This window comes from Pyrus communis, chromosome 16, assembly GCF_963583255.1.
Source record: "Pyrus communis chromosome 16, drPyrComm1.1, whole genome shotgun sequence".
Lineage (NCBI taxonomy): Eukaryota > Viridiplantae > Streptophyta > Magnoliopsida > Rosales > Rosaceae > Pyrus > Pyrus communis.
Window position 1 is genome coordinate 20,957,922 of NC_084818.1, and position 12,476 is coordinate 20,970,397.

The 12,476-nt window shown below is 37.0% G+C and overlaps 1 long non-coding RNA gene across 1 annotated transcript; it reads right to left on the bottom strand.

The window, feature by feature from the left end:
• Window positions 1-9,093: 9,093 nt before the first annotated feature.
• LOC137719546 (uncharacterized) lies at window positions 9,094-10,238 on the bottom strand. The gene is made up of 3 exons (XR_011066408.1): window positions 9,937-10,238; window positions 9,437-9,842; window positions 9,094-9,335 (listed from the first exon to the last, which is right to left on the bottom strand). It is a non-coding gene; the product is annotated as an uncharacterized lncRNA (long non-coding RNA).
• Window positions 10,239-12,476: the final 2,238 nt, after the last annotated feature.

The window sequence follows — 12,476 nt, forward strand, 5'->3', positions numbered from 1 at the left end:
ATTACTTGATATTTTTATTTTTAATGTGTTTTATGTTTTGTAATCTCAATCTTTGCCTATAATATACTATAAAAATAAATAAATGAAACTTAAATTTTAAAATTTATATAGAATAATAATTAATAAACAATATATACACATTCATTATATCTATTGTATTTTATAGTAAGTTTTTTTTAGTAGTTTAAAAAATTAAAATCATCAAAATAACTTTTTTCTTATCGTGTCGAAACATGTTACCCGCGTGTCTCTCTCGTGTAAACCTGTTAAGGACTTGTTATTAACAGGTTATTATAGTGTGGCCTGATTAGTTATCGTGTTGACCCGAAACCCATTATTTTCGTGTCGTTTACGTGTCGTGTAAGAAATTGACGGGTCTATATGGCACCACATCAAAAATCAAGCCCAAAAATCATCTATCATGCCTATAAGTGATTCTAAACAACGAGAGGAGTTCATTTAATGTGTTTTCAAACTCATCATCACTAGGATCGGTGAGATCAACGCTAGAAATCATCAGAGAAAACGTTGAGTAGTGGTAGTTGTCACTAAATGGGAAAAGGCCTTAGGCATGGGTGTCATAAGTAAATCGGCAGGAAAGAGAAGATGGTGGTCCACTACAGTAGAATGATGGTGATCATGTGGTTTTTCCGCCATGAAAATGGTGATGGTGGTCTCGATTTGCAGAGAAAAAGAGATAGTGATATGAGAGAGCATCAAAGTTGATGGCGACTTGCTGCGAGGCCTGCACCAAGTGGGTGGTTCAACTGGAGCTCGCCAAAGAAAGTGGCAGGTAGGGTGTCTCTTGGCTTCTTGGCCTCATTTGTGTGCAGAGGAATAAGGGGGTTTGAGAGGTAGAGAGTTCGATGGAGAGCTAAGAGTTAGTGAATTGAGAGTTGAGAGAGATAGAAAGATGAAGGGAAAGACGGGACATAAGGACAAAGAGGAAAGGAGACCTAGGTCAATGGGTACCACAGGCACAGACATCACAAAGGAAAATAATCAAATAATAAGAATGAACATCTACAATAGTGAATTAACTAAATTGCCCTTCGTCTTCGTAGTTCTGTAAAATATTTATCATAGCTCCGAATTTGGTTCCTTTTGAGCCCACGCGTTTATATCGTCAAGTACTATGAGAATATATGTGTATGTAATTTTGGGTCAAGCCCAAATAATAATTAATTAGGCACGAGACCAAATTAATTAAAATACTAACGTCAACGGGCCTAATTGCCCACTTGATTAATGAACCCAATGAATAAGCCATCAATATTATGGTCTGCAACCCACAATACCGACAACTCACTAATGTCTTGATAGACAAGGAATAAATTCTCAAGAGTGCAAAATTACTATTTTGCCCCTCATTGGGAAACATGCATAAATCGTTTGATTTACGCCATTCACGCTCATGTGTTTGTAAGGACACATACGACCTAGAAATACTTACAAGGTGATAAAGAGTAATAAGAATTCAAACATTCACAAATATAGTCCATCATGGGCATTTTCGTAATTTTCCAAGGTTTGAGAATACGATAATATTAAATTTGGGACTAGACAACAAACAAATGAGGATTTTGTCTCTTTAAACACAAATAAAGTGGAACCATGCCTATTCAATAAAGAGCACCACCTATTGTGCCCAATGTAAAAAAATAAATAAATAAATAAAAGCACATATCTAACAGCTCTTTAAAAAAAAATGGACTCTGTTGGAACCAAATTCGCATGCATTTGCAAACAGAGGTGAGAACCAAGTTGGAATTGTCCATGATCACCGATGAAGGGAGCATGAGGTTGATTAAGGGGTGTGGTTGAATTTGGAAAGGACTGCCTACATATCTCCAAGAAGGATAATCAAATCATGGTGTAGTTCTAAGGAAGGATGGTGTAATCCATCCTTGACGAATAGTCTATGGCAAGGCATTGAAAGATGAGTTCATTATGGATGTGTCTACGCATAGACAGCGGCGTAAGGGCCTATGTTAGGCATAGAGAGAATATGTGTGTAAAAGTCTAAGAGAGAGAGTAATTGGGTGATCCTACAAGATAGATAAATGGATGGAGAGATGTGGTTGTATGATTGATGATATTGCTAGAGAGTTGTATGGCTATGGTAGTCTTATCGAGAATAAAGTGGTCGTCCCCCAATAAATACCTAGTCTAGTGTATTTATAGGGATCTTAAGAGTGAAAAGTCATTGTAGGGAAAGTAATATTCATCAAATCGGGAGACTACCTAGGAAGAAATCTAGGATAAGATACCCAATCTTTCTAGAATTTTAATTGTGTTACATAATCCCTAAGATATTCTAATTTGACTTTAATTAGGGCTTCCTTACTTAGGAGACAAGTAATATGTTCAATGAACTTAGGCCTAGTTTATCTGAATAAAGTTGTCTGACTTCACTTGGTATTCTAACTTCATTTGACTAGGGCTACTCCAAATCTGACAAGGGTTACTCAGAATCTGACTAGCGGTACTCATAATCTGACAAGGGTTGTTCAAATCTAACTAAGGCTACTCACATCTGACTACGGTTAGTCCTCTCTAACTATAAAGGTAACATGTTCTGATCCACATCAAGCCTCTCAACTTATTCACCTCAATATTGCATACTATAGGCATTGCGGTATTTCTTGCCACCTAAGACACCACATGTCTTAGGTCCAGAAAATCATGTCCCACAATTGCCCCTAACTATGCTTCTGAGAATGCACTCTACTTTGAAGATAGATGGTTACCAACAGACCATGATTGGATTATCTCAAAATAACTTTTTCGAAATGGCATTTGAACTGCTTACGTGATTCACAACTAACCAAATTCAGCCAATCCTTTGTGTCTTCAAAAGTTTGATCTTCTTAGGATATAAGTTCCGTTCTAGTCTAGAAGGCCACATGTTCCTTTTGATGATGAACAGTTATCCAACAACCATGCCTTTTGGAGTAAACTGAATACGTACCATTTAGTTTGAATAGTTATCCAACAACCATGCCTTTCGGAATAAGCTGAATATGTACCATTTAGTTTTCTTTCTTCGTGAGGTGATCCAATGCTTATAGAGTATGTAATGATGAAACTTAGGGTTTGTTGAGTGTGTGCGCAAAAAACAAGAAATTACGTTTGATTATCTTCATTGATGTTTAAATGTCAAATTGGTTGATCCCAAAAGGAGTGGGTTCGCGTTCAGCTAGAATATACTGCTAAGCTTATTTTACTCAAATCATTAAGCATGTTAAAGTAAAACACTTGAAAATTTTCATCCTAAGCCTCCTAATCCGTCAATTTTTCCGAAGTAAGCTAACTTCGAAATAAGTAGTACCAAGACGAAACACTAGTAAGCTTGTAAGCCTAAGGCAGAGCTCAAAAGCTCCCCTCGATGACGTTGATTTGGAAAAACGCCACCTTGGGTACCAGGCATTAAATATTAGGGTTAATCTTAGTTTACTACTCTGAAATTTCTTGGTTTTCAATATTTGGTACCTAAAGTCATAAATTTGGAACACTTTCATACATCCGATAAGGTTGCTGTTAAATCAACTGTTAACTGGTGACGTGACACCCACGTGGACAATGACTAGATGCCACGTGGATATTAAGAAATTAAAAAAATAGAAAATTAAAAAATTCTAAAAAAAATAAATAATTAAAAAATCTGGGATTATCTATCCCGCCCCTCACGCACCCCAACCTTCCCCTTCCCTGATACCAATTTTTATCAATAATAGCCAAAATTTAACACCAAATTTCACAAATGTCACATTTTATAAAATCATTCAAAAATAACAAAAAATTCACTGAAATAGACTTAAATACCCTCAAAATTAAAACCAAATAAACATAAACTAAATTCAATGAATTAAACCCTCAAAATTAAAACCAAATAAACATAAACCAAAGAATTTTAATTCAGTTTGCATGATTCTTTAGGTTGTTTGGCAGGAGAGAAATTCAAGAGTGTGGAAAGGCAGGATCATTCACCCACTTGATGTTGTTCAGTGAGCTACTGCATGGTTACAGGAATTTATGGTAGCTGTCTCTCACTAGTTGTCACCGCATCAATTATTGCAGCATCGGTAGAAGACTCTTAGAGAGGGGTGGGGTTAAGGTGAACGTGGATGGAGCTACAAGGTTAGAGAATAGTCTAGGAGGAGTGGGTGTAATTATTAGGGATTGGCAAGGTGTTTTTGTTGTTGCTGGTGCATGGAACAAGGTAGGAATTAGGTATGTTGCCCAGATTGAAATGTTGGCGGCACTTAAAGGTATTAGTCTTGCAAGGAGAATGTTTTCTTTTGTTGAATTAGAGAGTGATTCATCTCAAACAATCAACTTACTCAACCAGTTCTTTGTGGAACTCATGGCATTGGGTTTGATTGTAGAGGATGTTTTACTGGTTCCAGCTTCCTTACCTTCAAAATCCTTTTCTAGCGGCCTCGCACATTGAACAACAATGCTGACGAGATCTATTCAAGTGTTGGGTTTTGGATTTTGAGGGTATTTAGGTCTATTCATGTGAATTTTCTGCTATATTTGAAAGTATTTTTTTTTTAAGTGACATTTATGAAATTAAGTGTTAAATTTTGGTTATTAATGATAAATACTTCCTAATACCCACCCCCCCCCCAACCAAGCTTATTCCCTATCCCCATAACCCAGCCCCTTCCCCTTCCCCAAAATTCCTTCCCTTTCCCCCACCCAACCCTCCCTCCTGCCCACTCAACCTCCCTTCCCTTCTCTCCCTATAGCCGCCGCTCAGAATGCAAACCTAGATCGGGAAACCTTATCAACTACAAGCTCTTGTTTGAGTAACCTCTTGAGCCGTAGGTCTCTACGGAGAAGATGACCGTGTTTCTTGGTCTGGATGAGACCTTGGTGCACGCACGGGCCAACCCGCAGTCGGAGAAATTTGATTTCATAGTGCAGTCGAGGATCGACGAAACTGAGATGAATTTTTATGTTTGTAAGCTTCCCGAAGTGGATGAGTTGTTGGGGAAGTTAGGGATGAAGGGTGGGCGCAAAGGAGAGAAGAAAGGGAGGGAATTTTGGGGTTTTGGGGAAGGGAAAAGGCTGGGTTTTAGAGATGGGGAATAAGCTTGGTGGCGGAGTGGGTATCAGGGAAGCGGAAGGTAGGGTGGGTGAGGGGCGGGATAGATAGGCCCAGATTCTTTCTTTTCTTTTTTTCTTTTTCTTTTTTTTATTTAAATTTTCATTTTTTTAATTTCTTAATATCCACGTGGCGTCCTATCATTGTCCATGTAGGTGCCACATCACCAATTAATAGCTGATTTAACAACAATCATAACAGATGTATGAAAGTATCCCAAAATTATGACTTTAGGTGCCACTCTGGGATGAAAAAACAACTTCATGTACCAAATTCTGAAAACCAAGAAACTTCAAAATAGTAAACTGAAATTAACCCTAAATATTAAACTCATGGAAAACTTTTTGCCCCCATACTCACCGTAACTGATTGACCGGATTAAGCAGGGTAATATATAGTTTATGAATCTCTTGTTCTCGAAAAAAATTGAGTGTTCTGATTATTCTTGGTATGATTGTGGTCATAGAAGCATGCACAACTTTGACAAATAACAAACGTTAATTTAGACTTCATTGCATCCAAAATATAATTTATCCACAATTTTTCTTGACAAAAATAGTGGAGGGGAATTAAGGTTAAATGGTATTAGTGCAGTACTCTATGTGCCCTTGAAAGGATTTTTCATGAAAGGATGATCATACTTCTTTATCCTACATAGCCATAGCCCATTAGCCATGTCTACAAACAGGAAAGAAAACAAAGCTTGTGTTCTTTCTCGTTAAAGGCTAAACTGTCTCCTCCCTAGTGCTTCATAGGTTTGCTTCACAAATGTGACCTAAGATACAATTATAGTATTGTTCTTAACATGTTAATGGTAAGGGCGAGGGTCATGGGCTAAATATAAAATCTAGCCCTCCAAACCTGTAAACAAAAAAGTTCCTGCAAACAAATAAAACAAGAATACGTGTACAAAATAATAAATTTGTATTAATGAGTATTTAGGGTTTCAATATCTGTGGTTTATTCCTTACAAAAATATCCCTCTGATTCAATCTCCAATCTTGAGATTTGATCCAAGGGTGGGCAAGCACTTGATTTTGAACCAGAACAAGATTTCTTCAAGGGCCGTCGAGATTTGATCTTGAACGAAATAGGACCACGAGGGGTTTCACACGGTTGGTGGTCTTCGATATAATTTGATCAAATTAGCATTATTTTGCCCCCTTTTGTACTTGAGCTAATTTATTTGACGGAGGTCTCAAATGTCAACATGTGTCATTCTTGATTGCTTGTTTTGTCATGTGCCACGTGTATTTTGTGGGACGCATGAATTGGCCTAGTTAGTTTCGACTAGTCAAGTGGTTAAACTTTGGATTATTGATCACCGAAATTTTGATGTCTAGAAAACTGATGAGCCGATATTTTACTATATATTTTATCCTAATCTTAGTATTAATTTATTGATTATTTTGGTGAGATTTTGATACTTTAAATTATAGTTCTAATGTAGGACATTCGACTTCCTCTTGAGCATAAAGTAATCAAACAAATGAATTTTGGATTGATTCTAATTGGAGGATGTTCGTGAGTCTTTCAAGACGATTGTATCAAAGTTTCATACTTTTCTACCAAGCCGTTTGGCTGTGGCAATGAAATAAAGGCCCAACACGCAGCTTTCCCATATTGACGTTTTTGGACGTTTTGGGTATTTTGGAGGTCAAGATGGCAGATTTTGAGGAAGATTCCTTCTGAGGATTTGTAGGGGACATCTTCAACTTTTAAAGAGACCATTTGGGACCAAATCGGAGTTGATTTGGTGGGTCAAAAAGGCTAATTTTCTGAGAAGTCTAAATTTTAGTTCACATAGGAAACCTTTCATTTTCTGTTTTATTATTTCATTATGTTTCCTAGTTTTATTCTAAGACTTTTTAGGGTTTTATTTTGGTAGTTGTATAAATAAAGATATTTAGCCATTAGGGTTTTAGAGGAGAAGGAGAGAAGGAGAGGAGAAGAACAAATGAAGTTTATTTTCTAGGTGTTTTCTGTCCTTGTTCTTAATAATATTTTGTTTTATGATTGTTCGTAGCTAGTTTCTTTTGCTAGGGCAAAGCCTTGAGCCTTAGCAAGAATATGTAGTTTCTTTTCAATTTATTTATGATATTATGCATGCATGTTTTGAATTATGAATCATCGTTTTATACTATCTAATTGTCTTAGTGATTTGTGACCATTAGGATATTTAGAAAAGTAATTTGACGCAATTTTGGTCGGAAGGTTCCCTGAAATTTGCGTTGGCTTCTTGTGGTTAAAAATTGTAATTTCACTTAGGATGAACACCACGTCTTAAGGGTTGCATGGTTTTTCAAAAGGTTTTCATAAAACTTAATGAGTCTTTCATATTCATATTTGATCCGAACGTCCGGACGAGTTTCATGTTAGATATTCGTTCTATATTCAAGTAGAATATATATTAGGAAAACCTAACCTTCAAAATATGCATGGATAATTCATAAATAGTTGGAAGAACTACGTAGGATTGTTAAGATGACGGCGGAACCCTGGTGCTTTTAAAAATAGTGTTTCTTTAAATTGATTTTTAGTTGATTTATTTAATTGTTTTTATTTTAAATTCTTTTTTATTATTTTAAATTCTAAAATCAACATTTTCAAAACTTTGTTTTAAATAAATAATTAAGAGTTAGTTTTAAATACAAATTATTCATTCAATCCATGTGGAAAACGACCCTGTTAGAGCTGCTACACTACGACAACCTTGTACTATTGTAAGTATCTTTAAATATTTTTATCCCTATTTTAGCAAGTGGTAAAATTTTCTTATCAAAAACCAACACTATTTATGAAATATAGCCTTGCAAATTTCTTGTTATTCTATTAGTATGAGAGGCTAACGGCCAAAAAGTGTTAGGTAGCTAATTTTCGTTCGCCACCAGTTTCTTCCTAAACTGACCAATTGAGGGGCTCTGGGCAAGAGCTGGAGGAGCCATGGGCTAGGCTAGTTAATTTAAACAAGGTAATATATATGTCCCATTCGAAATTGGTTTTCAGTAATTTGGAGTTAAATATTGCATGTATTAGATGACACACCCCGTCCCGAAGGAGGGCATGCTGGCCGTCACGTGAGAGTGACGTAACCATTTGCACAGTTCGGAAGCTTTAAAATATACAACTTCTAAAATGAAACACCCGAAGGTTAGTCCTCATTTTTGTCCATTCTGTCAGAACACCGTTGGATTCCTCGTAGCCACCAAGCTCTGATATCTTAAACCTGGAGGGGCGCAAAACAAAGTTGAGTGGGTCAGCAAAACGAACGTATTCAAAACCTTCTTTTCTTTAAATATACTAACCCCTCGCCGTAAAACAAGTATGGTTTCCCAGAAAATAACATATATACGTATGTATAGATATGCCAGTCATGCTCAAAGATATATCATTCATGCTCATAAATATGCCATTCATGCTTGAGAATATGCCACAACGGAAACTCATAATCAAATGTAAGTGCTCAAGCGTAATTCACATCAATAACATATAATCTGGCAACCGGGAGTCACCTAACGTGACCTGTACGGCTGCATCTAGAGCTCCACTCTCAACTCAATAACTGAATCTGCACACGAGTCGGAACCACCTATTGTGGTCTGTACGACAGGCTGGGTGTAATATATATATGCTCTAGTGCTACGATCACGTGAAGCTGTGCGATAAATCGCGGGTCACCTACAAGTCGGAACCACCTAATGTGGTCTGTACGACAGGCTTGCACCTAACTTGGATCCAAGGCGAGCATGCGGTGTTGGTGAACATACACGTGAAGGCTGGGCCCTGGCCTCGGGCGGGAGCACTAACACCGGGGGTGCAGATTATGAGCTCTCTAATCCTCTCAAACTACTACTGCATAACAACATGAATACCACTTACCTGGCACTTACCTGTGCGTCCACAGCACCAATACACATATATAAATGTATGCCACTACTAATGTATGTGATGATAGTATTTCAAATGTAGCTTACCTGGGCCTCCTCAGCACCATGCAACAGTATGCATAATTATGGTAATGCACATATTAAAATATGATGCATATATGACAGGATATTTAATTCGTATTTCTTTTAAAATACGTTTCTGGGAAATACGTCAAGCATACGTATATATATATATATACTGAAAAATAACTGCCCACTCACTGATCACATCGACGTCTCATAGGTCCCTGAACCTCCCCTAGCTTGGTTACATTCTTCCTCTGTATAATTTTCACCTATACAAAAAGTAACCAAATTGACATTATTTAACGCACATACACCAAACATTCATCCATAACTTTCTCATACGTTGCTCAATTTGGGTGTATGAATATACCACGGTGATCTACACGACGTCACGAACGCGTGACAATTTTCAGAACTCAATTTGGAGCTCTCACGCGCCCCCACGCGCCCTGTTCACGCGCTGCCCACGCGCGCGTCTTCTTCCTCGCGTCGCCGGACTGGTTTCGCCGGCGGTGGTGTTTTGCCGGAATTTCTGGGTAAATTTCAAAGTGTCATAACTTCTTCATTTCTTAACCATTTTCGACGTACTATATATCAAAATGAAGGTATTGACGAGACGAACACATCCATACCTGCCTTGACCCCTAACTCGCTGTGGTTTTGCCGGAAAACCCCTCGAAAGCTCCGGCCAACTTTGGCCACGATGATCCCGACGTCCAAACTTCTCCAACGAAGTACTCCGAGGCTCCTTGGGACCTCACTAAGACATCTATGAGCTTCAAAATCCCAAAAACAAGCTAGATTAAATTCGCATGAACAATGTTCAAAACGGATTACCTCGAATCGACGCGAAAACGAAGGATTTCTCACCTGAAAATGGTATGGTTGTACTCGTACGAGCTTCACGAGTCCAAAAATGCCCTTGGTTCCTTCGATCCATCAAGGTTTGGGTGATTTGTGTGTCGTCCGTACGTTTTTGAAGAAAGAAGAAGAAAGAACGGAGCTTGGGAGAGAGAGAGAGAAATGACAGAAAAGAGACAGAGGGAGAGGAAAACACGGGAGAGTGAGACGGGGTGTATGAGTGTGTGTGGTCCTACAACACCACACAACACAAAACTACACGTAAAGTAACGAACTAGGGGTAAAATTGTAATTTCAAATGTACGTTTCGATATTTCCGGGACGGGATGTCACATTAGATATGCTCATTTACCATTTAATTTAAACAGGATTTCTTCTCTCATATAGATATATAATTGCTTGCTTCCCTATAGAGATAAATAATTTGCCCTTTCTTTTACATAATTGATACTTCCCTGTTGAATAGTCGAGGCTCAAAACTAAAATGTGGTATAAACATTATCAAAGAGAATACACATGAATTACTAGATTCTTAAATATAATCAATTTAGAAACATCAACTGTGAAACAAAATGACAGAATATATTAATTTATTTCTTTTGTTACATTCTAGTGTGATTTGTTCTTAGTAGAACTCACCCATTTTCACAATAAAATAATGCTAATTGAACTTAAGAAATAATGTGCTTATTTATCTTGAAGAAATTTTTGTAGCCATTACTTGGTACAAAGATCTTTCAAGTTTGTAAATATATATAAATATGCAACTGTGCTCATTTATCTACTAATGTTTTATGTATACGTACCCCATAGTTGCAAATTAATCAGTAATTTGACAAGAGTACTATACAACCCACAACAGCAGCCATGCATATATGATTTTTCGCTAGTTTTTCCCAGATTTCTTCTTGTCTCTTGCTAGAGCACTCTGAACATTTGATGGATTGGGGCCACCGCCTCTTGTGCCAGGATAAATGACTGTTGCTGCATCTAATTTCTTACCTTTTGATGGATTTGCTGCATCTAATTTCTTACCTTTTGATGGATTTGGGCCTCCGCCTCTTGTGCCAGGATAAAGGACTGTTGCTGCATCTAATTTCTTACCTTTTGATGGATTTGCTGCATCTAATTTCTTACCAGAAGACATAGTTGCTAATGATCAACTTAATTAAACTTGTACACAGAAGGTATAAAAACGTACACAATTGTGGCTTTTTCATTAAATGTTGGAAATATTTATAGACATACGGTTCCGTATCTAGCAGTTTGGTTTCCACAGAACTACCAAGAAATTTTGCAAAACAACAAGTGTGGGGGAATTTGTGTGTGTGTGTTGATATGCCACAAAAAAAAAAAAAAAAAAGAAATAAGGCATGAGTGAGAATAAAAAGAAAAAAAAATATTTCGTGGAAAAAGAAAAAGAAAAGAAAAAGTTGTGAAAAGAAAGAAAAAGAGTATGAAATAAGTGAAAATAAGCTCACATGTTTGTGGTAGTTGAAGAAAGGGTCCAAAACGTTGAATATGGCCCTAAGAGTTGTGTGAATTTTCCCCTTGTGTGTCTAAGTGAGTTTCTGCAATCACGAGTGATTCTAAGTGTCAAATTTCATTACTTTGCTTGTTATTGCCTAAAAGAACGTTTGTTATCCTTACCTTTCATTGTTAGCCAATCACCCTTAACCCGTTACAACCCTCAACTTCTATCTTGATCATTATGTTTTCAATAATGTGGAGTTTGGAATTGATGTAAGCTTATGGTGTCCCTGGTTCTCGCATCTAATTAGTAGCATTCCTTTCATGAGATCATATTCATATACATTCCAGAAAATGCTTTCTTTGATATAACATATGTGAGTGTTAGAATTCATATTTACATCAATCTTCTCACATATAACTAGTGTAGGGTGTGTAGTCAGAAAATCTGTGTGAAAAACGAGTGCATATCTTGTAAGGATTTGAGCAAATTCTCTAAGGCATGTTACTACATTCAAATCATGGTTTTAAATGCTTAATTGTGAACTAGTATGTGGTTACTATGATTAAGAATGTACTCAAGTGTGAAGATGGCTAAAATCTGTGGGGATAATGAATTTTAACTTGTCATGTGCTTTAGAAATCCCTGAGACGATTATTGGAAGGTGTAGGTTGTGTTTTGTTTTTGGTTTCTTTTGTTTTGTTTTGCTCGAGGACTAGCAAAAGCTAAGTGTGGGGGAATTTGATAGGAGCATATTCATGCGACTTAAATGGCTTGTTCTCGTACATTTACGTTATGTTTCTTTAGTTATTTTAGTCATTTATACTTCTTTTGTGTGTTTTCAGGATATCCCCCATTAGCCCCTGCAGCCTGTATCCCAAGAACTGCGTGCAACTTTTACCACCTAGCAATGCCCAATATCCACTAATATATATAGGAGCGCGCTTTGCCTTCCAAGAAAAGGTTTTTAGGTCAAAGAATAAAAGATTTTGTTTTGATACACATATTTTACAAAAATTTATACACAACGTGAAATCATATAATTAAGCATTAAACTCATTATGGGAACAAAATTTTA